This window comes from Poecilia formosa, unplaced genomic scaffold (genome assembly GCF_000485575.1).
Source record: "Poecilia formosa unplaced genomic scaffold, Poecilia_formosa-5.1.2 Scaffold11, whole genome shotgun sequence".
In the NCBI taxonomy this organism is placed as follows: Eukaryota; Metazoa; Chordata; class Actinopteri; order Cyprinodontiformes; family Poeciliidae; genus Poecilia; species Poecilia formosa.
This window is the reverse complement of record NW_006799950.1, coordinates 3,000,534-3,027,056: the sequence shown is the minus strand read 5'-3', so window position 1 is coordinate 3,027,056 and position 26,523 is coordinate 3,000,534. Positions and strand designations below refer to the sequence as shown.

At 37.9% G+C, this 26,523-nt stretch overlaps 1 long non-coding RNA gene across 1 annotated transcript in view; it reads right to left on the bottom strand.

Annotated features, from left to right (window-relative positions):
* Positions 1 to 1,751: 1,751 nt before the first annotated feature.
* The window catches only part of LOC107834896 (uncharacterized), a 121,423-nt gene continuing 96,651 nt past the window's right edge, over positions 1,752 to 26,523 (bottom strand). Inside the window, exon 4 of the long non-coding RNA XR_001660730.1 lies at positions 1,752 to 2,553. This is a non-coding gene — a long non-coding RNA (uncharacterized LOC107834896). The remainder of the gene's footprint in view (positions 2,554 to 26,523) is intronic.

Below are 26,523 nucleotides of genomic sequence, written 5' to 3'. Positions count from 1 at the left end.
TTATAANACGGCTCGGGGTTAGCATATTTAGCTTAGCATGCCGAATGTTAGCGGAGTAGCGGAGTTGGAAAAAATTGAGCCGGTGAAGATTCAGTCAAATTCTTGGCTAAATTTAACAGATCTTTTTATGTTGAGGGCATTATTCCCGCTGTTGTGTCTTCTTATATACGTTTTGCAGCATGTTTTAATCTTTTTATTGCCTTTTTGTATATATTAGAACCAGTTTGGTTGAGGATGCATCGCCAGTCGTCAGCCTAACCTCCCCCTCCCAATCCCCCCATGGATTCTTCGAAGATTCAAGCTCCAAAAATGATTATCTTTGTGTTAATATCTCTGAAACTCTACATCTCTGTAATGGAGGCTTGTTGTTAGAGTTGTAGTAAAAATATTTTCCTTCGTTCCATTTCTCATTGTTATGTTTTTTTGTTTGTTATGATCCAGAGACTGAAGACTGTCTAATGCAGTAGAGGAGCATGTTGGTGTCTCCGGCCAAACGTCCCGAACAGCCCAGCAACCTGAAGACAATCTGTTAGTGAGTGGACATCTCTCTGGTGCAGAGACAGAGAGGAACTGTCTCTTATCAACAGAAACAGAAACTGGATAAGAAACGATGGATCTGATTATCAGGTTGGTCTGTTATGTACTGTAATATCAAGTAATCTACCTGTTAAAAGAAAATGTACTCTGTCATATTACATGAACTGCTTGCTTTACTTTTTCCACCTTGTACTTTGAACAATTTCATGCATATTATTGAAGAAAAATGTACTAGGCATACTGCATTTTGTCATTTTGTATTGCCCAGCTGATAAGCAATATGTGAATGAAAGCCACATGTGGAACATGCACTTTATTCCACGTTGTAATATGTTTTGTAATTGTGGTGCATGTTTTGAAATAAATGCATTTGAGAAAAGCATTGCCTTTTTATTAAATATTTATTTTCCAAATCATTTTTAAAAGTTCAAATCAATAAAACACCTATTTAATATTAATTACAAATTACTCTTATGAAGTTAAAAAAATACTCTGTGAGAGTTAATATTAAGATCTAACACTGAATTAGTTTTAGTAAGTGTTAAATGATTAACTCCAGCAGATTTGATATTTGACACTTAGAGTTAAGGTACCAACTCTCCAAAAAGAGTTAAATTAACACTGTCTGGTGTGGACCCATATAGACACTTTAAAAGTGTTGAAATCAAATCTGACAGTGTTAATTTGGGCCTGCTGGATTTGCTGTGTACGACCATGTTTGCCATCTTGGTTTGTGTGGTTGGAGTTGATGAGAAGCAATCGTCTTTTCCCGGTTTTAAAACACGCAGCGCAGATAGATCCAAATATTAGTACAGCACTGTGCTTGGTATAAAGAGTTTTAAAACCGCTGCTTTTCTGTACTTTTTTTTAACATCTTGGTAAAATGAGTTTGTATTAGATAAATGTGCTCCCGTGTGTAATAAAAAACTCCCTTGTTACTTGCCAATTCTTAACACCAACATGTTATTTGCAGTGTAATGCTGTGTTCTCTGCATTTTTAGTCTCTAAGAATATGAAAGTACCAACGAGTCCTTTGTCTAATTTCTGAAATTCTAAAAAGCTATTTAATGAAGCAGAATAACAGAAGTTATGTTGTGTGTTCTGTTTCAAAATGAGATTGGCAGCATACGATGGATGATTTTTGGCAATGAGACATTTTTTGGCATAGGGTAATGGTGTGTGTAATAGAAAAGAAAGAAGACTACACACACAGGGAAGGAGCTAGCAGAACCATTTATTACGACTCACGTAGTTAATTTTACACGAACACAACGCGGCACTGATAGGATGTTGAAATATCAACTCCAGCTTGTTATTGTCCCGGTAAACCCACCAATAAATTGTTTGTCAGTCTCACTTGCTTTTTCATTCACACCCCAAAACCTCCTCTCCTCTATTTTCTCTCACCCCGTCTGCATTCCCACATATCTCACTTTCATCTTCTGGCTATTTCTGTCTGTTCATCTGTCTGTTTGATACTCGCATGCACACACACCCATAAATATTCCCCTTCACACATAGGCAAGCACACACACACGCACACACAAATCCAAATCCCAGCAGCGCCGTCCTAGGCTCATATCACATCTCCACGTCCCCACAGACATTAGAATTTGTAATGCTCTTCTGGTGCTTCATCTCATCCTGTCATTCTGTGAATCCTCACTAATCATAAGGCCTGTTTTTTTTTTGTTGTTTTTTTTTACTAATTGTTTTCCTCACATCACCTTGACAAAAGCATTAAACACACACACCTTTTCTGGTGCATCTTTCTTTTAAGATGAGCTTCAAAATATCGACATGCTCCCAACATGCTCCGTTGCGTGCCGAGTTGATTTACTGATTTTTTTTTTTTTTTTATTACGACAGGAAATTAAGAAGGTGTGGAGTTTGTGTTACATGGGCTTATTGGGTTGGCTGACCTGAAATCAGCTTTTCATCTGAAGTCAAAAACGGTACTCTGACCCACAGCACAGGCCTGCTGGCCCGTGGTGGAGAAATAGGATATTGGCCAGTCTGTAATATAAAAAGAGAGAACAAGTCGGGGTGACACAAAACAGCCAGGATGGAATGCTTTATCTTGTTCACGGTACTTCTTGTACAGATATTTTGATCTGGTGGTTCACCTTCAAAAAAATTAAATAAATATCATTGGCTGTGAGGAGAACAAGATAGAGCAGTCTTAGAAGAAAGAAATCGTTTTTTGTCATTCTAGCCAGGGAAACGTAGGGAAAAGCATTAAAGAAAAAGATAAATGAATGATTGATGTAAATTCAGCAGCACGCCACCTCCTGAAATCAAAAAGCAGCTGCTTAATATTATTATTTATAAAGTATTGGGGAAAGTTTATTTTTGTCCCTTATGAAGCAACGTAATCAATGAATGTGATTATGAAACGCCTTCATAATCACATTTAAATCCATAAACTCTGTGAAATGTGTGTACATACGTATGTGATAATTCAAAATATAATTGTACATGACATAAAAACAAATGACCACAACGAATGCTCAGCATAACTCTGAATGTATGTGTTTTGGCTATGTTAATAGAATATCAGGGTGTATTTGTCCAGAAGATGGCACTGTGGGACTTATATATATCAACAAGCAGCAGATAGTGAGCTTTCAAGCCAGCCCTCAAACCTCAGCCTCACATTTGGACATGGCCTGCAGACGACTTGTAGAGAGAGGTGGGAAGTGCTGAGTCCGAGTCATTTTGTCACTCTAATTGCATATTGGTTCATGCATCTACCAGTATGCCCTCTTTGATTTTGTTCAGGAAAGAATTGTGAGATGCTAATTCTCCTCATTTATTTATTTATTTTCCAAGAGAGAGAGAGAGAGAGAGAGAGAAAGAGAAAGTGGATGAGTGTTTCCACTCATTGTCGTGCCGGGAAGTGTGCGTGTGAAAGATTGCAAGTGTGAATATGTGTGGAGATAAGCTGGTGCAGTGTGTTTTCTGCGTGCGCTTCTGCGTGTCGGTGCGCATGTGTGCGTGTGTGTGTGTGTGTGAATGGTTGTGTTTGCGGTACTCTCTGCCTCTAATAAATATCCCCATCCAACGTGCCATTTAGAATTGGAGTGTAGCCAGATGCATGCGCTCTCCCTTACCTCGTCTCCCGCTCTCTCTTTGTACAATTGGATAGTTCAGAGTGATATGGACTACGGACAGAATCTCGCTGCTGCAGCCAGTTACTTGGCCCGGCGCCACATCGTACAGATGCATGCACACAGACAAGAACGCTACATACAAACGCATAATATCCCAGTCACCAAACCCAGAGGGTGAGCTAGCTGTTGAGATATGCAGATGGCTTAATTACTGCATATGTACAGTCACAGCGGTTCATGTGAGCGTGTGTGTGACAGCACTGAATTGAAATAAGACTTTTTTGTTTTTTTGTTTGGGGTTTTGACTTTCTCATGGCCTAGATATTTAGCATCCAGAAGTTAAAGTGCATTAGGTACACACTTGGCCGTTTTAACTAAGTAGATCTGAAATTTACTATTACCTTAATGGACATATGGATTTATTTTTAATGACGTTTTAAATTCGATTCAATGTGTTTGGATGTCATAGACGGGTTTCGCTGACGGCTAGGCTAAATTCAGCCTCTTTTGAGGACGGCTGGATCTACTGGATCTTTTCCTTTTAAGGAGACGTTTGAAAGAAGAGATTAAAAAAAAAACTATGCAGAACACAAATAAGAACTTTGAGTTCTCCTCAGCCAAGAATCAAAATTTACCAGACAACAAGGATTTAAACTGTGACAGGATTTCTGCAGAACTGAGATGTTTGGATTACACAGGGCTTTAAAATGAATGAAAAGTCGAATTCTACAAAAATGCCACTGCGGAAACTTAAAAGACAATATGAGGTAAGCTAAAAAAAAAATCAAAAATCCCCACAAATAAACATGGCCAACTACACAGCCCTGTGGAATTCACTTGATAAGAGAAACCACTTAGCATGTGACTTCTGAAGGTAAATTTGCTGCATTGATTAATAGACTTATTGCTTATCGCTTGCATAGCTGCGATTGAAGGCCTCTATTCTCTTCCCCTCATACTGGGAGTTGGAAGCTGATAACTTTGGGATCCACTGTGATCAATAATTGTGACATTTTGTTTGACTCTCAGGCCCAGATGCTGAATCCTCACAGTTATTTTGATGCATTTTTTTTTTTTTTTTTTTTGAAGCCTTTAGTTGATTAGAGTGTTTTAACAGAAGAAGAAGAAGAAGAAGCTTGGTAGGTTATTCTCTTACCACACAGTTTTCATTTAATTTCCTCTGTGGCTAAAGCTGAACCACAGAAGACAGCGAATGCATGTCGGCTTTCCTCGTCTCTAGGATTTGACTTTTGCTTCTGATGCCAATACATAAACATATTTTTCATGGAGCAGTTGCACAATGACAATGAGAAGAATATTCAGGGTTCCTGGCGGAGACAAAAGAAGTGGAACTGCAGAGTTATTTCCCCGATGACCCGTCTCCCCCATGTGACCTACTTCCACTATGGGTTAAGTCAGATTCCATCCTTTCAGTAATTCATCTTGCTTTACTCTGTGTGGGTGTGAGTGTGTGTCTGGGTGTGTGTTTGTTTTAGGTGGGAAAGAGCATGCACTTATTTTTATACTTTTTACACTTCGGATTTATTTCAGATTTATAAATCAAACGGTGTAACAGTAAAACAATAAATCTGTGTGTGTTCATAGTGAGGTTATGCCACACTGGTCAACGGGAACACTGAACCTACTTGACCTGGTTTATTCAAACCAAGAAATCGGTAACAGAGACTCAAACCAGGAAAATAGTTTTTTTTTTTTTTTTTTTTTTTCTCAGCCCAGTTGGACTCTGTGTGGGTTAAATGAAAGTATGATCTACAGCATGACGTGATGGGTCCCTTAAGTAAAGAAGCAGAGCTAATTCTGGACATGTTTTTGAGTTTTGGAATAATAACAGCCTCTGCATCTGTGACTTAATGCATCCAGATACTGCACATGTCAAACATGCCAGTTTGAGACCACTAAATTATTTACAAGAGTAGAAATGTGTCACGTTCTATTTCTATTGTTAATTTCGAAGCCCTTTTTGATATAATTAAAGTGAACAAAGTTTGTATTTGAGCATTGGGGATGAACAATGAATAGATCTGTTTAAAGGAAAGTCAGACTACAAACTCCAGAAGGAAATTTTTAGCTCAAAAATGTTGTATATATAATGGCTTTGAATGATCTTAGATGGTTCTTGGATTAGTAGAGAATCATGCATTTCTTTGAAAAAAACCCAAGAAGCCAGGGATGACGGGTGGTGAACACTCCCATCTCAAATTTACCATCTAAATTTTTTAACAGGTAATATGATTTCTTCCAATTTTCCAACCGCACATGAGTTTGATTTTAATTTTTTTTATCAGCAGTGAATTACCAAATAGAGATAATTCAGTAATCCATACTGAAACAGGTTTAATCTGATATGTTGTCAGACAGTGTGGGGGGGAAAAGATGTGGGTCCTTTTTACACAGGGTATCTAAACGTCTGTCAGCCCTCTGGTACCTCAATGTCAGCCTCAGTGATACCAGTGGCACCTTCTTAAGTGTGACTCGAGTCTCAAACTCGAGTCACCATTCCTTCCAAATGTTATTGGAGTTAATGCAAAAGCTATATCATGTTAGACAGCCTATAAAAAAATTTGGATTCCATATCTTTTTTTTTTTCAAAAAGGCTTTCCTTAAACTAGAGAGAAAAAGATTGTCAACAATCTACTGCTGTGCTGTATCTATACTGCTTTGACGTTACTATTTTTGAAGCATGTTTTAAAACTAAAAGTAAAATGTTCAATTGAATTAAAACTTTAAACAAATGGAAAACATTCACATTTGAGGGTTAACCCATAAATCAATGTTTAAAGATTCTTCATGATGCACTTTGGAATATACTGAAGGTTTTTTTTCTTTTTTTTTTTTTGTCAACCTCAGGCCAGTCGTGTTGAGGTCCGTAACCCTCTGGGTGCCCACTAACTACTGCCACACACAATGCTCTGTTTGGTTCTTCTAAATTAAATGCGTCTCTGCAGGAGAAACTTTAACTTGTAAACACAAGCGTTTCAACAAAACCTTTTTTTTTTTTTTTTTTGGGACATTTTTGGGGAGGTCATTTCATGCATCCACTCATTGTTGATATTTGCTTAACCATGAGTGGTTGAGCTTATAGTACAGCACTGACCATCACACGTCCCTTTATTATAAGTAGCTGACATTTTCAATCGTCGCATTACTAATAATTTTACGACAGATTGCATATTTAATGTTTATCCATTAGCATGTCTGATCCTACAAATAATAGAGCACAAAATAAAACTCTTATCTCCACGGCTGCTGTCAATTCTGAAAGAGAAAAGCAGACAGTAGTGTGTGCTTCTTTCCTTGGCCCTTAATCACTCAGAGGGCCAATACGTTCCTGGCTTAATTATGTGATTTGTAATTATAGAATAAATAGAAACTAGGATTGATCTCACCCAGACTTGACAAAGGATCCTCATAAAAACACTAAATGCAAAGGGATTTATTAACATATAAAATATGCATTAATGCCAAGTTTCGCTAAAAATAAGAAGTTACGGAAAATGACAAATTAAGAGTCGTCTGGGAACTGAAAGAGCCAAACTTCCCATCAGCACACTGCAGACAAGTTAAATAAGGGCTAAAGTCAAGGTATGTTTCCTGAACAAAGGTTAGCCTCAACTAATTGTTAAAATATTTTCCTTTTTCTTTTCAATTAGATGCCACGTGGAAAAAGCTTTGTGAAGACTAAAATCCTCAGAATAAGATGAAGACATGTACAAGCTGACAAGTGGCTTGAGTCACAGAGATATGGGGACAGCAGATTAACAGAGACATCAGGCACAACTCGGTGGAAGGTGAAACAGTATCCAGATGGCTTTTGATAAATTGAGGCCTGACTGGGTCACATAGCCGTGGCTGTGTGAAGATCAAAGACTTAGAACCCCTCAGAAGACCCAAGTAGTTGCGTCACACACGGTGCATTCCTGATCAAAATGGGTTCCTGCATCGCCTGATATCAGACAGAACTGACAACTCGTTACATCCCATTAGGTAGACAGATTTAAATGTCTGCACATCGGCAAGAGCAGCAAAATTGCATGAAACATTGCCAAGAATCTCAAGAGATTGCAAAACAAAAGCATTTTGTGTTTTCAGAAAGATAATTCAACTCTGAATTTAAATATTTATGACCGTAAAAACGCCTGTCCTAGGGATTAAGTCAATTAGTTGGTTAGATATTTACTTGTTAGTACGATGGCTGTTGAGTTTGGAGTGCTGCAGTCACAGAAAAAGCGTACCTCTGCTGAGAAAAAGACAAAAAAACATTTGCAAAAAAGTTGTTACAACATGGGAAAAAATTGTATTGAAACCTCTGGTATTTATACTTTTACTGTGGCCCATCCACTTGTGCCAACAGGAACTTAGTGCATAATCTTCTAAGACATTTCTCAATGTTGGAATATGCTGAGATAGAGATTATTGAACCTTTTTTTCTTTTCAAAATCTCTCTTAATTGCTGGACATGGAGGAATGTTTTGGGATCAATTTCCATTTTCTGGTGAAGTTGACCATAATTTTACATCAAACCAAACCAGAAACTCTTTTTTTTTTCTTCTTTTTGCTGTTGGCATGGACTCTGTGGAAGTTTTTAATTTTACAAAATCGCTAACATTTGGCAGTGACATATGTAAGTTCGACACGATGACGTTTACTGGAAATTGCCTGCGCTGTAAACAACCATGCTCCGTTGCAAAGAGAGAAGTATCGAGCTGATGGAGCAATGAAGGGAAATGAGAATTGAGTGGAATTGCATAGAAAGGCAATGACAGGGCTAATAATTTTATACATTTCATGGTCATTTCTGAGCTTCAAACTCATCCAACGAGGACATAACGTCCACGGGCAGCGTGAAGGATCTACACATGAACAGAGTGGAAGAGGAGAGATACATTCTTCAGATAAAAGGTTTTTAGTTGTCGCTGTGTTCACAGATCTTTATCCGATGTCCGTTTCAGTTACCAAGATATATCAACTGGAAAACATGCTTAGCTCTTGTGCTGCGACATTGAAACGGTTAAATTAACTCGACTTACAGATACTTAGACAACGAGCGCGATGATTGTGAAGATGAGTAATTATTTCATGTTTTTTTTTTCAATTAAAACACATGGAACTGGCTTCATTAAACTTCTGAAGTGTGTTGCACACACCGGATAACCATGGTAACAAGATGTGTCATTTTCAGAAATGTCATCCAAAATAATAAGAACTCACTCAAGACATTTGATTAATACTATTTAAACACAATGTAACCTTCACAAAAATTATATTTACTGTATGATTATTAGTTTGCATTTGCTTTATATCAGTAATTAACTTAGCATTTGTAATCATGCTATCAAATTGAGATTAGAATATTGATTTCAAGGTAAAACGAGAAATGACAAATTATTAACAAATTACTATAGCATCAATAAATAATTGTAGAAAGTCAGATTATTATTAAACTCTTGCAGGTAGCATTGCTGCCATTGCATTCATGTCCATCTTAATGTTTTCAGAGGGATCGATAATGAGTGTTGAGCTGGGCAATGATCAGGTTGGAGGAACATGCCAGTCTTTTCTGAGATGGAGTGATGCAAAAGCTGGTAAAAAGGGATGGCAGAGCACAAATCACAGTGATCAGAAGTTAATTTATCACATGTTAAAGCTAATGCAAGCATTGAAACAAAAAATATTCAGAACTTTCCAAAAGATTCAAAGACTGTAAGAATGTGGTAAATTATGCAGAATCAGTGAAATTAAAATGAAATAAAGAGTTCTAGAAAATCCCTCCAAGCGTGCCGTCCATTAGTGCTGCTGTTGAATCTGACCTGGGTGGAGAGGGGAAAGGATGGTCTTGTAGAGATAAGTAAGGTCCTTGAAATTTATTCAAACAATTTTAGAATATATGCACAACAACAAGTATATCCCTGCTTCTAACAGCCAATAGTTCAAACAATACTAAGAGTAAGAACAGACTCAATAAAAGAGGAAACATTCGCATAGAAGTGGAATTCACATTAAATCATCGATCTAAAAACACCCCGTGACAAGAGTCGGTGTGGAGTTCGAAGGTCGGGCTGTCACCAATCACTGATTCCAGGTGCTTGCATTGATTTGTGACTTTTACTTTTTTTTGTCAGAAATTACACCAGGTAGTTTATTGGTGCAGCTCCTCCTGAAATCTATGACCATCGCTCCACTCTTTGCGACGTCAATCTGTAGAAAAAGAGGTCTCACACCAGTCAGTGGACTCCCTGATCACTGCCCCATGATCGGGGTCATCACTACTAAGAAGTTACACAATAACTGCAGCGTCAGCAAACTTTAAAATATGTTGCTGAAGGTGCTGACTGCGACAATAATTTCCTGTACATGATAAATAAAAGAGGTGAGAAGACACAGCCCTGGGGAGAGTGGGCTGTGGAGGATAAGACAACCTACAGAAAGGACCCCGTTTATTTCCACTCTCCGAGACCCAAAAGTAAAGAAGTGTAAACTCCAACATACGAGGCCAACATCAGCATTAAAAAGATACTTTAAGTTTTTAGCTGAAAAATAGATGCAAAAGAAGACAGAACAGAAGAAATTGGGCAAAAATGTATTGACCTTCTTGGGTTTTTAAAAAATCTAATTTAGAAATGTGGGATTGCATCCTCCACGTCCCAGCTAGGCATAAAATAAAACTGAAGTTGGTCAATATGAGAATTGGTTTTAGCTTAAAAAAGAAAAAAGTAAAAAAGCTGCTTGATGATCTTTTCAAAAGATTTCTGCACTAGCAATGTGAACACATTCAGGGAAATTGGGGAGACTTTGAGTTTAGGAACAAGGACAATAACAAAGTTCTCCCAAAAGGACTGTAAGAATCATGAGCTTTGATCAAAATTAAACAAAAAAAATCTGCTAATTAAAAGAAAAATTCTTAAAAATGCAACCTCCAGTGCCATCAGAACCTATTAACTGTGCTACCATCAATGTTGCTCAGAAAAATCTGAAGAGCCACCAGATAAAAAAAAAGAAAAAAAAAAAGATCTTCACAAAAATACTGAAAAATTATGATGATTATAAATAATTCTTGAGCGCTTCACGCTTGCCTCTGCTAACAAGTTGTACGGAGAAACTGATTTTATTTTCCAGCAGGATTTGACACCAGCCCACACTGCCAAAGGCACCAAAAGTTGGCTCAATGACCATGGTGCTGCTGTTTTTGATTAGCCAACAACCCCCGTGACAACCCAACAGGCCATAGGGTATCTATGGCCTGTTGTCAAGAGGAAGATGAGAGATACCAGACCGAACAAGGCAGACAACCTGAAGGCAGCCATCAAAGCAATCTGGGCTTCCATTACACCTACACAGCGCCACAGGTTGATCACCTCTGTGCCGCGGCGTACTGATGGAGTAATTCATGCAAGGGGAGGCCAAACAAGTAGTGACTGCATAGAAACACACATATTTTTATTTATTTTTTTTTCAGAAGGCTGACATTTGTGCTGAAAACATCTGTTTTTGATTGGTGCACACCAAACACTCAATGTGGCGTTTCCTTTACCTGTAAGCCAAAATGATCATTATTATTACGAAGAAAGTTTTTCAGCCTTATCATCCAGCTGCATCTTTGGATAGTCTGGGAACTAGCAGACCTTAGCTGCTAGGTCTGCCAGCAGCTAAGGTCTTGTGTATCTTGTGTATCTTCTGTATTTTTAATATAAAACTTTACAAATAGTGTGCATACAAATATCTGTAAGTGACATAATTTAGATGCATTGAAAGTTTTTTTTTTTTTTTTTTTTTTTACAGAGTTTACTGTAATGTGACAGTAAGTGTAAACATGCTGCAAATAAACTTTTTTAAATTATGAGTCTGTTTGTAAACACAAGCAAGTTTTCAGAGAGTAGCAATTATTAGTTTTTTTTTAGCAATTTAGTGGACTGAAGATCCTGCAGATGCCTTAATTGAATGGCGACGTTAGAAAAATTACATCATAGTTACAACTCAAGGAAACGGGAAGTGATGGATTACTAAATAAAAGTTTCAAGACAGTAAGCAGGAATTTTATTTGAAGGAATAAATAGGAGTTCAAATAAATATGGTAGTGGTGGTTTTGCTAAAAAAAAAAATATATATATATATCTTTTTTTTTTTAAAAAAAACAGAATTTTTAAATTAATACTTCAACTTTCAGCATGACATAATGCAGTAAAAGATTGATTTGCTTAGGTATTTTTACATACCTAGAACAAGTTAGCTCAAAGGTGTTGAGTGTGCTGTACATTAACAGAAAAAGGTCAGGATATTGCATTTTTCTCCCACTTTGAATATTATCTTTGAATGAATCTTGGGTACCTTATCTCCACTGCTTCAACGTGTTATTAAAAAAAAAAAAAGAGAAAAAGACATATCTAACTATGATATGCCGTGTAAGCACTTTTGACTGTATGCATAAATTGCCTGTAACCATTCCTGTACCAGCATGTTCAAAATAAGTCATATTGCCCATTTTTGTATTTAATAGTATTTTTATGCAGAATAACTTGCTGGTGTCATATATTAAATAATGTAGATTTTGGCTTGATTCTTTTGTTTTATTTTGAATAGTAAACTAAATCTAAACTTTTGACTGTTATTGGCTTTTCTTCTCTTTGTCCCTTTCCTACAATTTTCTTCTGTCAAAGATCTTTCTTCAAAGTACATATCAGAAATGGAGAGGGGGATGAAGAGGTTGTAATGGTGGCAGCTGTTATGTTTGAAGATGTGCGTGCGTGCGTGCGTGCGTGCGTGTGTGTGTGTGTGTGTGTGTGTGAGGTTGAGCCTGTCAGAGGGACAGGTGCACTTGCAGTGTCAGAGAAAGTGGCAGCCTCAATCTGGGGTCGGCTGATTGGCCAATTAGGGACTGTTTCCATGTGACACGCGGCAGTCAATTTACTCTCCTTTTCCCACTGTCTAGAGCTCTCTCTGTTTCACTCCACTTCTTAAGTGGCTTCGTCTTTGCCACTATCCCCTCTGTTGCTTCCAGTATCTTGCTTTTAGTTTGTTTAACCTACCCTCCTTAACTCATAGCTTACATCTTTTTTTCTTCCCTCCATTTCAAACTGGTCACTTCAGCTCATATCCCTCGCTGTCAGTTTCTGCATGCCTTCTCACTCTCACCATCTTGTCACATACACGTCACCCTCCCCCTTCTCTTTCTCCTTCCCCTTACATTCCCCTACTATCCAGATGTGCAATTTCATTCATGGGAGCAATCGGTTCCTGAGGAAACTGTCATCCAAAAGTTGCAAGACCAGCATGTGTGGTCCCTCAGGCAAACACAAATATAACACACTCGCATGTAAAAATCAATTCTGCACGAGCAAGATGTAGCATATCCATGATTGCAAGGGTGTTTATAATGTGCATTGCCCGTAAACTATTTAATTTTAAAATAAATGTTTCAAAACAAAAAAAAGTGATCCTTGCACATTAGTTACTGCAACAATGCAGTGTGGCATGGCAAGATGATGAACCTGTCGTTCTGCTAAGGTGTTCAGTAGCCCACATGGCTTCAGCTTCTTTTTTCATTGTTGACAATATTCCATGTGTGGTTTTAGATAAAAAAAAGTTGCAGGGCTGATCAAGCAGAGGCTTGAATAAAAGTGTGGGAAGGTGACGTGCCTGCTGAAAAATAAAACCAACATCTCTTTAAAAAATTTTAGGAAACAGAACCACAAAGTCCACCAAAATTTCCATAAAGACATCTGTGCTGACTTTGGATTTCAAAAATCACAGATGAACAACACCGGGACATAACATGAATCTCCAGATTATCACAAACTATGGAACTGAATCCATGCCGCAAGACACTCGACACTTACAGAGCCTCTAACTTTGTCCTTAAAACATCACAGCATCGGTTTTTTAAAACTGAACTGCAAAATTTCCTTCCATCCGAAAAAGAGGACACGGCAATTTGTGGACAGTCATCCTCTTTAAGCAACGAATTTTCACAATCGTTGTTGGAAATATCAATGACTGTCTCCTGGTCAATTCTCCAGTGAGCAGACTAACTGGAGGCTGTCGCATGAACATAGCATAAAGCTTCCATACTAAAATCTTATAGTTTTTGAACTGCATTAGTGAATTTAACATACCTTTTGATATTTTTATGTTCAATTTGCATCTGTAAGTCTTCTCTCAGTGTACCTTAATTTGGTGCAGTGAAAATGTGCCAGACTTGTGTCAGCACATAACATGTGTAAACAAACACCTGCAGGAGAGAAGAAGAAGAAAAAAAAAAAAAAAAGATTTCCACATCACAAAATATAACTTGACAGAAGATACAGCTGAGCTAGCTATAATCCGATTACAACAAAGGTGGGACCAAAAGTAATTGTTATCAGTATCAACCCTCAGCTGCAGTTTTTATGCTAATCAACCAATTTTTCCATCTATTACTCACCTTCCAAATCACTTTAACAGAAACTGCCTTTTAAGCAATTGAGCTTTTTTCCCCGGTTAGAAAAATCTACTGAACACACATCTCTTTTTTCTTCTCTAAAAATGCTTTGAGTGCACTCTTTGGTTTCGAAAGACACCAATAAAAGTCAAAAGGACGGTTGGCAACAGATCAACAAACAAATCTGGCGCAACATGAAGTCTGAGCATTCGCACGTTTTCAGTCAGTGAGCGAGCTTTTTGTTATCGTAAATAACGTAGTATTTTATTTTATTATTTTTCTTATAATCTTACAAGAAAAAATAGGGAAGGAGTGATCATGGACTTGTAAACGCCTCAGAAAAGGTGTGATATTTGTCATTCAAAATGAAATAGACATTATTTATACAAAACACCCCTAAGTTGTTACGCTTTTTAATTCTTGCTAAGCAACATATTCATTTTGAAATGGCATGGTTACAGATGCATTTCTTCATTTGTGAGGCATTATTTCAACTTCAGCAGAATAGCAACAAATCAGTCTTCAGCAGAGATTGATTAGAGATGAAATGATTGAAAACACTTTTAATAAAAATGCTGTAGTTATATAAACAGTTTACTATGGCAAAAGATCAAAGAGCAGGATTTAAAATGTTGAAAACATGAGACGCGCATCAAAATAGGTGGAGCATGGGATTGAGAGGATAATGAACATAGACAGAGGGCGAGAATAAGACATCGGGAGAGGAAGAAAGAGATTATGAGCGGTAGCTCCCGGCACCCTTGTTGTATCGACAAAGCAAAAGGGAAGGGAGAGAAAGGGAGGAAAGAAAAGAAAAGGGAGATGACAAGACAACTAGACACTAGCATCAAAGCAGGTCAGCAGGAACCAGGCTTGGAAGGGATATCAAAGCCCTCTACAAGGGGCACCAGAGGAGAAGACAAGAGCTGGAGTGGCAACAAAGACACAGATGTGTGAGCGAGTGAGTGGGCTTGCTCTTAGCGACTATACATACACAATTCGACAAACGCTAAACAATTGTGTGTCTTTTTGTTTTGTTTTTTTTGTTTTTTTTTTGTACGCGTGCAATTGCGAGTGCGTGGCTTTTACACATGTGAGTTTATCTATGTGTGTGTTTGAATGTAAAACTCCGGAGCGCTGGCAGAGCAAACGCATCAGAGCTCTCCCATTCTCTTCGACGTGCAGACGAGCCCTTTGGCAGCCCTACTTGTCCGAGCATCAGAAAGCGAGACTACCAACACAGATGGTCAAAAGCGGAGATGATGGAAAACAAACGTGTTTGCCGCGCGCAAGTGGCAGGCCGCCAGAATGCAAACAAAGCCGATACTCCGGAGGTCCCAGCAACAGTATGTCTGGTCAGATATGAAGATGTTGACTGGGGTTAGTGACATTTTTCTCCTCACAGTGACAAATGAATGATTTTTATTTATTTATTTATTTATTTATTTTTGTCCTTCAGTTGAGAAGAAAAGCTGAGACTCGCTGTCAACTTTAAAGCTGCTTTAAGACGAGAGCCCATGCATGTTTGGCTTTCGTCATGAAACAAGTAAATCCTGTTTCAATCCCCCACTTTGGCCACACTGACAGGAAAAATGTAAGCGTAGACTGAAAACCAACCTTTTGTTACTTTCATATTTTTGTTGTTTTACATTTCATGCCATCTGAACTCGACAGCAATTCTGTAAGTGTAACATTTTACGCAAATATCTTTGAAAACCAATTCATGTAAAATAAATTGAATCTTTCTTCTGTTTCTCTCTCGGCTTGTCACGATCGTCACCGTTTCAGCCGATCCTCAACCGTTTCATCACAGACGATTCAAGTTTGTCAAGGTCCAAATCTCAGAATCAGATCTCCCTGGAAACCCCCTAAATGCGGCAAGTCCCTTGCCTTTTGTTCTCCTTGGGTTTCCGAAAGCGTTATTTTACAACCAAACCATTTTATTTATTTCATCAGGTTGTATGTGATGGAGAAACCCAAAATAGATAGTGCATGTTTGTGAAGTGGACAGAAAATACTTTTTTGTTCTTATTAAAAATAAAATAAAGAGAGGGAAGTAAAATGTGTGGAGTACAGTTTTTGATCAAACTACAAAAATGGCCGAACAAAAAGTGAAGTGGACCGTCTCATTTACATAAGAAAAAAAAAAAACTACTATTGCATAAGCTTACGTTTATGCCTGTAACTTTCAGTTTCTTTCATGTGCTTTTGAATGATGATTATATCTTAGATTGCATTAACCCACATACAGAACTTGTTACTGGTTTTGACATTTATTTTTGCTCTTAAAATTGTTTTGAGAAAAGAAAGAAAAAGGAAAAAAAATTGTAGGCTCTATCATCTCCCTGTACTTTGCTGCATCAAAGCCTTTTTGCTCTGTTACGTTTTTGTCATACTCATTCGTTATTAACTTCTCCAAATGTCACGTGGCACTGTATAAATAGCCTTTCAAAAACAATCCACTAAAAGTATATAAATTATTAAATATGTCCTACATTTAAAAAAAAAAAAAGAACTATCCCTCAGTATCAGCAACTCATTTACCTTACACACTCATGGGGATGTTTGGAATTTATCAGACAAGCTTCTTCATAATACATTAAAGCAAGTTAAAAAAACAAAAAAACACAAAGATCAAAGCAGCTAAAAAGATACTAAATATCAAAGAAATATGCTGACCTAGTAACTGACCATGTATCATGCTGGTCTACAGGCTGCGTCTGGAATTTCAGGCTAGAAGTAGTCCATTGAGAACAACAGGAGATGTTCAATATGCCCATGCAAAGCGGATCAAAAATTCTGTTTCATGATTCCCTGGTGATGTTTTGCTTTCTACTCGGTGTTACTTTCTTAAATAACATATTAAGTCTCAAACTCCAAAGAACAACAGCAACAAGTTTTTAATGACATGCTTAAAGCTAAAAAAAAAATAAATAAATAAAAATAAAAATAAGTAAGTGATAGAAACAAAGCTGCTGATGAGAGAGGAGAATAGCAAAGAGACAGCCATGTAGTTGGAAAAAAAAAAGATCACAAACAGATTTTTTTTTTTTTCTCAGAAACTTTCTAATCTCACTGCATATATTTGCATAATGTTGATCTCGGCTTTGTGTCCTGGTTGTCCTTGAGCATGCTCGTGCCCCATTATGGCGCATGCTTGCACTCGCAAGGTTCATCAGAAATGTGATCATTTGGGTTTGGTCTTTCCCCATTACCCCACTGAGTGGCGAGCCGTGAAAGCAAGCTGCACAGACAGAGGTCACGGTGTAATTCGGCAAGATGATCACGCTGGTCACCGGGTAATTACATTATTATACGAGAGCAGACAGGTAATGCAGCCAAAATGACCAGGCAGCACTTTTATTTAGTAGCGAATGGGTGGGGTGAAGATTGGTGGGGGGAGGAGTGGGGAGTGGGGAACAGATCTTTGAAAATCTCTGTAATTTCATTTAAAAGCATGTGCTTATTAGGAAATTACTGCTGAGGATGGGACCTTTTGTGAGAATCAATGGACTTGGTGTGTAAGGACTTTTTTTTTTTTTTTTTTCCCACCAAACTTTTATTTTGACTAAGTTTATGTGCCACAGAGGCACAGCAACAAGTTAATTGTGTGGATATTTGGGCCAATTATTCAAAATGGAGCCATTATGTCGGAGGACACTATTTATTCCAGGAGTTTCTTCATCACCAAAAGGAAATAGTGTGGAAATGCACCACACATTTACTCACAGGAGACTCCATTGTCAGTGTTGTTCCTAACAACAGTCAGAGTTTGTTCTCTTTTGATGGAGTCTAGTTATCGCAGAAATAATTCGCTATAGAAGGATGCACATCCTTAGGGTATTATGAGGCATACTAAGTCTCGCAATGCCCCTCTTTTGTTTCATACAGCACACAGACACACACACAGTCTCTCCCAACACACACAGATGCAATAATACAGCAGTCAATGCTTTCAGCCATAATAACTGAGCGGAGGTCTTGGCCTTTTTTATGAGCAGAATTTGACCGTAGGATTGGATATGTCTGCTGCAATCAGATAGTAGAAATTTGAGAATGATCACAAGCCACGGTGGTCTTCATTGTGGCCCCAAGCCCCTGCTGTCTTAATGACTTTTGGTATGTAACCGAAAGTCTTCCTATAGTTTCGTGTTTGCCATTTGTCATTTAAACACAACGCCAATGTTTTCCAATTGCGTGTAGTATTCTGGAGAGGGCATGACATTTTGCAAGTACGGCGGGCTCTTTTTCTGCACCCACTGGTCTGTATTTGTGCCCTTGCTTTGAATGCATTCTTTCCCGACATGATGCAATCATTGTTTTGGTGAAGTCATGCCTTTCCATTGGGGGTGGATTACTCACAAACCAAATTGTGATGGAGCGTGACATAAATAAATGTAAACAAGCAAAGCTGCTGAGTTTTTAAGGCGCTTTACTTGTACAGTCTGTTTCTTTCAGAGCAATTTGATTCTGTGTTTAGGGAATATTGAATTTTAGCTTTGCTGTTGTTAGATGACATTTAAAGTTTCTAGTTACTCCAAGAGTCCTGGCAAAAAAAACAAAAAAAAAAGAAAAAAAAGAAAAGAAAAGAAAAGAAAAGCTTTAGAACCAACTTTTTTCTACCACCTTAATCCTTGTAGGGTTGCAGATGGTCTGGTGCCTATCTTCACTGTTCAATTCGCAAGAGGCAGAAAATACTCTGGACAGGTCAAGAGTGTAACAGAAGATAACACAGAGACAAACAACCACACACACACACACATTTACACCAAAGAACAAACTCAAACGTCATGCAGAAAGATCCCAGCCAGGATTAGAACCTTGTTGCTGCAAGACATCAGTGTTAAAAAGTTTACCACCCAAAAGCACGATGAAAGAATATCTTCCGAGTTTGTTTTCCTTGTGGATTTCCGACCATTACTGGACATCCCTCCAAATTATCATTCCAAAGTTAGTTGTCAGGCTTCTGTTTCGACATGCTGGAAAAGCGAGTCGCATAGTTTCATGTATCTGATGAAAAGCTCTTCAGTCATCCTCTCGTTCATCATCCTGTCAAGCTCATCTGCCACTAAAGGAGATGTTGCCGCCATTGCCTCTGTGTATTCAGTTTTGACGTAAAGTCAAGGCTAAATGTATTCATGCATCTGGCAGATTGACATTTTAAACGGTTTTCATTAAACTAAAAAATTTCACTTCTAATACAAACATCTCAACAAAATTAAAACGATCTAAAGTGGACATAAACAATGGGAAAAAAATTAACTTAATTGTTTTTCAATTACATTTTATTATGGCATGTTGAAAATATTATCTATACACTTTTAAACGATAACAGGAACATTGTTGGGTGTACTACAGTACAAACCAGCTTTTTGTCCATTTAAACTGGTATTTTTGAAAATGTAGCTTTGATGTTGAGCTCCATGTGTTTGAGGTAGGAAAGTCTTCATGTGATCACCGAAAGCTTTAGCTCCAAAAAACATATCCTCTATCAGATTTAGGTTGTAGCTGAAGATGGTTATGTTACTTTAAAAAAAAAAAAAAAAAACGACAACGTTGCTAAAATTAAAGGATCGCTTTAAACCATCTGGGAGAGGTTTTGTAAAACCGTAGGCTTAATTGTAAAAACTGGTTCTCAAAAATATCTTTTTTCCTTTCTCCTGCCTAACCTCTGACACCCGACAGCTAGTCAAAGCAGATGGTCACTTGTACTAATTCTGCTGGAGGTTTCTTCCTGTTAAAAGGTCATTTCCTTCTACTGTCGACACACGCTCGCCTTGGATGACGGATTGATGCAATCAGTGACTCAGTTTAATCAGCTGGGTTTCCTTAGAACACTTTATACTGGGTGCACTTGGATCTAAATGTGCCAATATGTTGAGTGGAATGAATTGGATTGATGTGACTTGTTGGCCTTTCATGATGTTTTGAGATGTTGTGACTTCCTACAGACTGCCTAGAGACAGTAGGGGATATTTCTCATTAGCTTCCCCCCCCCCCCTTAATACAAAATCACTGTAAGGTGCAGAAAACTCATATACTGTACTCAAGCAAACTTTACATCAGCATATTACAAGGAAGATTTTATCTGATCATTCTAATTTATTTTCTCCAAGAGATGATAAAGATAATACTAGTTTTGTGATACAATGTTGTAATGTGTGTTGCAATTTAAATATATATATATTTTTCTTTTTCTTTTTTGGGACCACTTCTCTAAATATCTTGTAGGCCACTGCGTAAGAGTGAGGTAGAGGTTCACCTTCCAGCAAAAAAATAAATAAAAAAAAGGGCAAAACTTTTGCTGCAGCATTATAGTCTGAATGGCTGTAATATTCACGTAAATTTGTAAGGAATATTAGAACTGAAATAAAGGCTGCACTAGAATGGTTCCTTACTGTGGAAATGATGCAAGCATATGCCAAATCTCTTAAGCGTTGTAATATTAACATCTTTTGACTCTCCTCTCTTGTCGGTATCCAGTACTCCTCTGTAAGCGAGCGACCTCAAACAAGCCAAATATGCTTTTCTGAGCAACTTCTTCCAGCTGCTGCTCTGCATCACTTCTAGCCCACCTGAGAGATACAACTCCTTCACTGTTTTTTTTTTTTTTTTTTTTTTTTTGAGTCATTCCTCTTGGGGGAGCTTTCACTGTGCTTTATCCACTTTATGTCCTTGAGGAGATGTCTGAGCAGCATATGCGTCAGGTTCAGCCAACTCGGCTACAGCTGCAAAAGAGCTCAAATCACATGTCCTCTTGGATTTAGAGTGTCTTTTTGTCGTGCAGGAATTGTCTCAGCAGGTAGTTGAGAAGTAGTTTTGAGTTGTTACTCTCCTTGTTTTCAGTCACCAATAATTTTTCCTGAGCGTGGACAGGTATGCCGGGCTGAGTACATACCGAGACCTCTGCTTTTGCAGAGCAGTTCTTTCAAATAATATTCTGCATTCTAATGAAGCAAAAATATTATAGCTGCCTTTTACACACACGCCATTCCTAATGGGTTGTCTGATTGGACAAGGTCTCGTTTCCTCACAAGGTTGAGAAGGTTTTTGTTACATTTTTATTTTATTGTTAATTTAGTGTTCTCTGCATCTTTTTTCTGTACTTAAGTGCCACTCTCTGCAGTCAGTGACAGTATTAAAAGTGGTTATTAAAGCACTAAAAAAAGAGTTTGTATTTGTAGTGGCCCACAGAAGAGTAGCTAGTTGACCAAAGATTCATGGGAATGAGGCTTTAAGTACATTTTACCTAAAACTGCTTGAAGTAGTTAAGTAAAACAAAGTATTTTTTTAACTCATGCATGTTTGAGAAATCCTTGAATTTCTCGAGGCAGTCATCCGTCGCTTTAAATTAAGCCAATGTTTTTGATCACTTAAGGTTAACTGAATTAAAACAGTAAAAAAAAACATTAAAAAAACACAGAACAGTGTTTTTACACTTCAATGCTGCCTCATCTACTAAATATGTTTGAGATGATCCCAATAACTGTGTTTTTAATAAATACATTGTATTTATACATAAATCCTATAAAGTCTGAGGGACTCGGTGGCTCAACAGAGGTATGACTCTGTGCAAGTCTGGCAGCTGTATTAAAAGAAACCTAGAATTATTGTTATTATCCTCTATTAATGATGAAATATATGCTGTTCTTTGGCGAAGGATCAATTTTGTATAATAATAGACTATTTTTCCAAGTTACTGAGACTCCTCTAGATCTCTATAGGACAATTTTCCCTCCAATCTCCGGCCACTGTGCTTTGAAATGTGCAGCTCTGAATAAAACCAGGGAGTCGAACTCCTGTGAATATTCACCTTCTTTTTCTAGAGGGCTACATTGACGTTTATTACGTCAATGTCTCATGTGAACAATGTTTTGTTCACATAAGACACTGAAATGAACTTACACTGACTTAGGATTACTCAAAGAAGATCAACACGTTAACCATTGACTTAAGCTCTACTACTTCATACATAACAGTCCAGAGTCCAGAAGCCATTCCACATCGGACCACACAAATGTTTACATTCCTAAAAATCCATTGCCATTTTCATTGTCTGCGGCTTTTTTGTGTCTGTCTGTATAGACAAGAAGGGAAATTGCAGGGCTAAAGAAGGTCAAATTATTAACTCTCAGTGTCCTCTCCACTTTTACGGAGGGGAGGAAAGAAGACAAACACCAAAACGGAACAAGGCAAGGCAGGCACATGCAAGTCTGATTGCATCCTAACTGTAATTAACTCTGTTACTGGTCATCTTCGGAGCCCGGAGGGTTTATTAGCCCACGACAAGTTAGAAATAAGACATGGTGCAGTAAAGAGAGGTTCTCAGGTCAGTTAATAAATAGAAAAATTGGCATGATCAATGAATAATTGTGTATTTGCTATACAGATAATTGTTGTGTCTGTGTGTGTATTTGTTTTTTCCTGCCTCTTCGTATGGCAGTTTACATTCATCAGTAAGGAGGCACATTTTAAAAGACAGCAGCCAAACGATTTTGCATTGCTCACTGTGCTCCATTTTCCCCAAACAAAATTAAAAATTGATTTTTGCATGTTGTCAGTATGAAATAATAGTGTGTGTGCGTGTGTGTGTGTGTGTGTGTGTGCGTGTGTGGGGGTGTGTTTGTGCGAGTGTGTGTGTTTTGCCGACACCTAGGTCCGCCTACGAATGTGAACTTTCTGAAAGATAAATAACTGTTAAAGACTTTGAAGAGACGCCTATGTTCATTTAGCAGCAGAATCATCCAAAAAGGTTTATGAGGTTAAGAATACGTCTTAACCTCTTCAGACGTATTTAAATACACATTGTGGGAAGGGAGGCTCCTCAGCGTTTCTGCAGCTGTGTGTATGCAAGTTATCTAGTGACTCAGTTCAAATCCAGTTTGTGTTTGATTAGAACAGCAAAGTTACATTCTTAATGACGGAGTTCATTTGCCGCCAGAAGATGGCAGTAAAGCCTTTACACACAGAATGTGCCTCACACGGATGAGTGACATCAATCCACATCCCCCCACCCCATGTCTTCCCAAAGAAACAAAAAAATTGTGCTCAAAAATGCGAACCATTATCATTCTGGCTGTGTTTCTTGCAAATCCATCCTATATTTTCATTAAGATATAAGTGCAACGTCTCTTACACTTTGCATTTGAATAAAACGCAAGTGAAAGTACATTAATTTTTGTTTAAAGTACAATTTAGGAGGGGGAGAGGCGAGAAAAACATTAACATTACAAGTTAAAAAGTGAAGTCTTACTGTGCAATATTGTCACCTATGATGCATTGCAGATAGGCAGAGAATAAACATGTACATTCACTTTTCCCTGCAAGTTAACAAAACAAGGTTGTAAAACCGAGACAGTTGGGGTTGTGCAAAGTTTAATTCTAGAGACAAAACAGCATGTGTGTTAATACTGTCACCATAGCAACAGCTCTTAGTGGGAAAGAGCAATTAGACACACCAAACACATAAAAACCATCTTGCACAGGCATCCGAGAATGTTGAAAAGATGCAGGTAAAGTTGGAAAAATACAAAGACTTTACATTCAGATATAGTGAATCGTTTTGTTTATCTGTCCATTTTGTATTTGCATTCATTCACTCTTAGTGAAAAATGTTTTAACATAAATTAATGCTTTCATAATATGGATGTATGTTTTTTTTTTCTTTTCTTTTTTGTTACTGTTCTTGTTTAACACTTTGAATTCAGTTGCACCAATGCTCTGTTTACCCTGCTATAAAATTTGAGTAAAGGCCCTCGCTCAGTTTTTAGTTTTTTTTTTTTTTTTTTAAAGTTAGTGTGGATGAAGGTTAGGGGCTGCAAGTATCAGCAGTCGGTACTGATGGTGAACACACTTCACTGCAGAGCTACAGTTAGACCTCAAATCCGAAGAAATTGTCATAACAAAATACCTGCGCGTGAAATAGTAAAGACTGGTTCTCTCCATATTATTTCCAGAGAGCAAAATATGTGGAAATATGTGAATGTGTATTTATATACGCTGCTATAACTGCTATTGATTGACATCTTTATGATGACATGTTTTATGACTCTGAGCATTTAAACTTTATGAAACCCTCCCAGTTCCACCCACCCCTAACACTTAAATCCTCATCCTGTCTATTAAGATGATTAGATGCGCTGATCTGAGCCATGATCACATGCCCCTCTCCTCTGGAGCCACTTTATAGACAGAACCTGTGTTGGGCTGCAAAAGCCAAAGAAGTGCTATTGAACAGTTAATCCCATAAAGCCATCAGCTTACTGAATATTCTTTGCCAGTCAAGTCTGTGAACCATTTGGCCAGAGTGATCTTTGAGTGTTTGCTTGTTTCTGCTCTACTTTCAGATCCATCCAACCCTTTCATCTCCGATAATCTTTACGATTCACAGCTCAAAATTAAGAGTCTATTTACCATCTTCTTTATTAATATTATCGTTATACTGAACCCTTCCAGTCTTTTTTTTCCCCCCCCATTATACTTCCTAGAAAATGTTTTTGCACATTAGCCCACGCTTTGACAACATGGTAAATTTTCTCCACTTGCCTTCGGAGGAAATTGAGAGGAGACACATGGCTCCTGGCGTGACATCCTCATTAGCTAGAGAAGAGAAATGGTCAAAAGGAGAAAGCTAAAGGAGAGAAGTGGAAACATATATCAGGAGGGTTTGTAGACAGATGGACCAAGTCTTATCCACTGAACTAAACATCAACTGGAAAGAATAAGAAAAATTAGTACTCATTACTTTATCTCTTGAAATGCCTGAAGGGTTACAAAATGTAGTAGATCCAGTTGTCTTTGTTAGACTTAAGTACAAATTGAGCAGTTATCGATTGATGTGTCATACTATTCTATACTTCAATGCAACTCAAAGGGGGCTATGCTGTGAAAATGACTTTTCAGCTTTACATCATGTTGTAATGTTATTGCTTCATTAAAAAACACACAAGGAGTGTTGAATCTTTCATTCACATTTGAGAATAATCTCCCATTGTAGTCATTTAGGGGGTGCCCAAACGCTTGCTTCCACAAACCACCTCCAACTGAACTTCCACCATCCTCTGCACCTTCACCACTCGGCTCCTCCAGACTAGCAGCAGCAGCAGCAGCAGCAGCAGCAATTGGCAAACGCCCGGTGGAACTGCAAGTCTCCTAAGCTTATCATACGACCTGCTTTTCAGTCCTACTCTCCTAATAACGGTAGCAAATGTATAATGGAGGTGATAACGGTGGAGTGTCGGAAAGAAAGGGGTCTTCTCAAAGAAACAGAGGCCAATTTTAAGACGTCATATTGCATAGACGAATTTTATTTAAGATATCTTTGACACATGCAACAGTTTTATAACTAAATGTAACATAGTTAATTGTGCTATAAAATGGCAATATGTGCCTGGAAAATGCATAATACCACCCTTTTGAGGAATAAACCTGGGGTGATCAGTTGTAGATCAAAGTAATTGTTACAAGTTTAAGCTAATATATAATAAGGTTAAAAAAGAAAAACCCGACAAAAAACAACAACCTTGTGATTAAATTTTTTGAGGGATTGGCTTATAAAACTAAATCCCCTTCATCCATCATAAATGTACTGACAGACCGTATGTGCAGCCTGAGCTGTATAAGGGAACTTGAGTCAAAGATAAACAGAGGAAGCGGTATTTCATTACCAAATGCCTCTCCTCAGTCTGCTCATTTTTATCTGTTAAAATGACAATTTATGAACTCTGCCAGTCCATCTCAGTCTTCCTTTCTTTTGATATTACACTGAGAAACTGGGAATGACAAAGCAGGGAGGACGAAGATGAGAACCAGGCAGATGGCAGAGGTGAAAGAAGGATTGACGTTGTGAGGGTGGGGTATGCCAGTATTAAATCCTGTCCTTCTCCACAGATGGCAGAGCCTGATATGCCTTTGGTTATCTTCTGGTTCTGCCTCCTGGCGGAGAACCTGAACCACGCAGAGTCAAAGACATCAATGCCCGGACACACAAGCCCACACGGAACAGGACTGGGCCATAGCCACTGGTGCCTGGTTGTATCGATTAGAGCAGTAACACAGTTATTTCTGTAGGTCTGTCTCCAACAACTGTCCCCCTTTTTGCTGTGGGTGAAATTAGAAGGGGAGGAGGAGAGGAGTAGCCAAGAATAGGAAAAAAAAAAAAGGAAAAAGAAGACCAAGTGGGGAATTCTCTGGGAATAGGGTGCAAAGCTGTTGTTAAAGGAGCAGAGGGTGCAAATATATACAGTAAAAGAAAGTGTGGAAGGGATTATTAGAAAAGGCAGAGCAATGTGGAGGGGAAAATAAATAATATAAAAATAATATATTATTAATAAATATAATAATAAATAATAGATAAAGGAACATGAACTAATAAAGTGAAACAAAGATGCAAGAGAGCGTTTTAGATTGTGGGAGGCAGGGAGAAAGAGATTAAGACAAAAC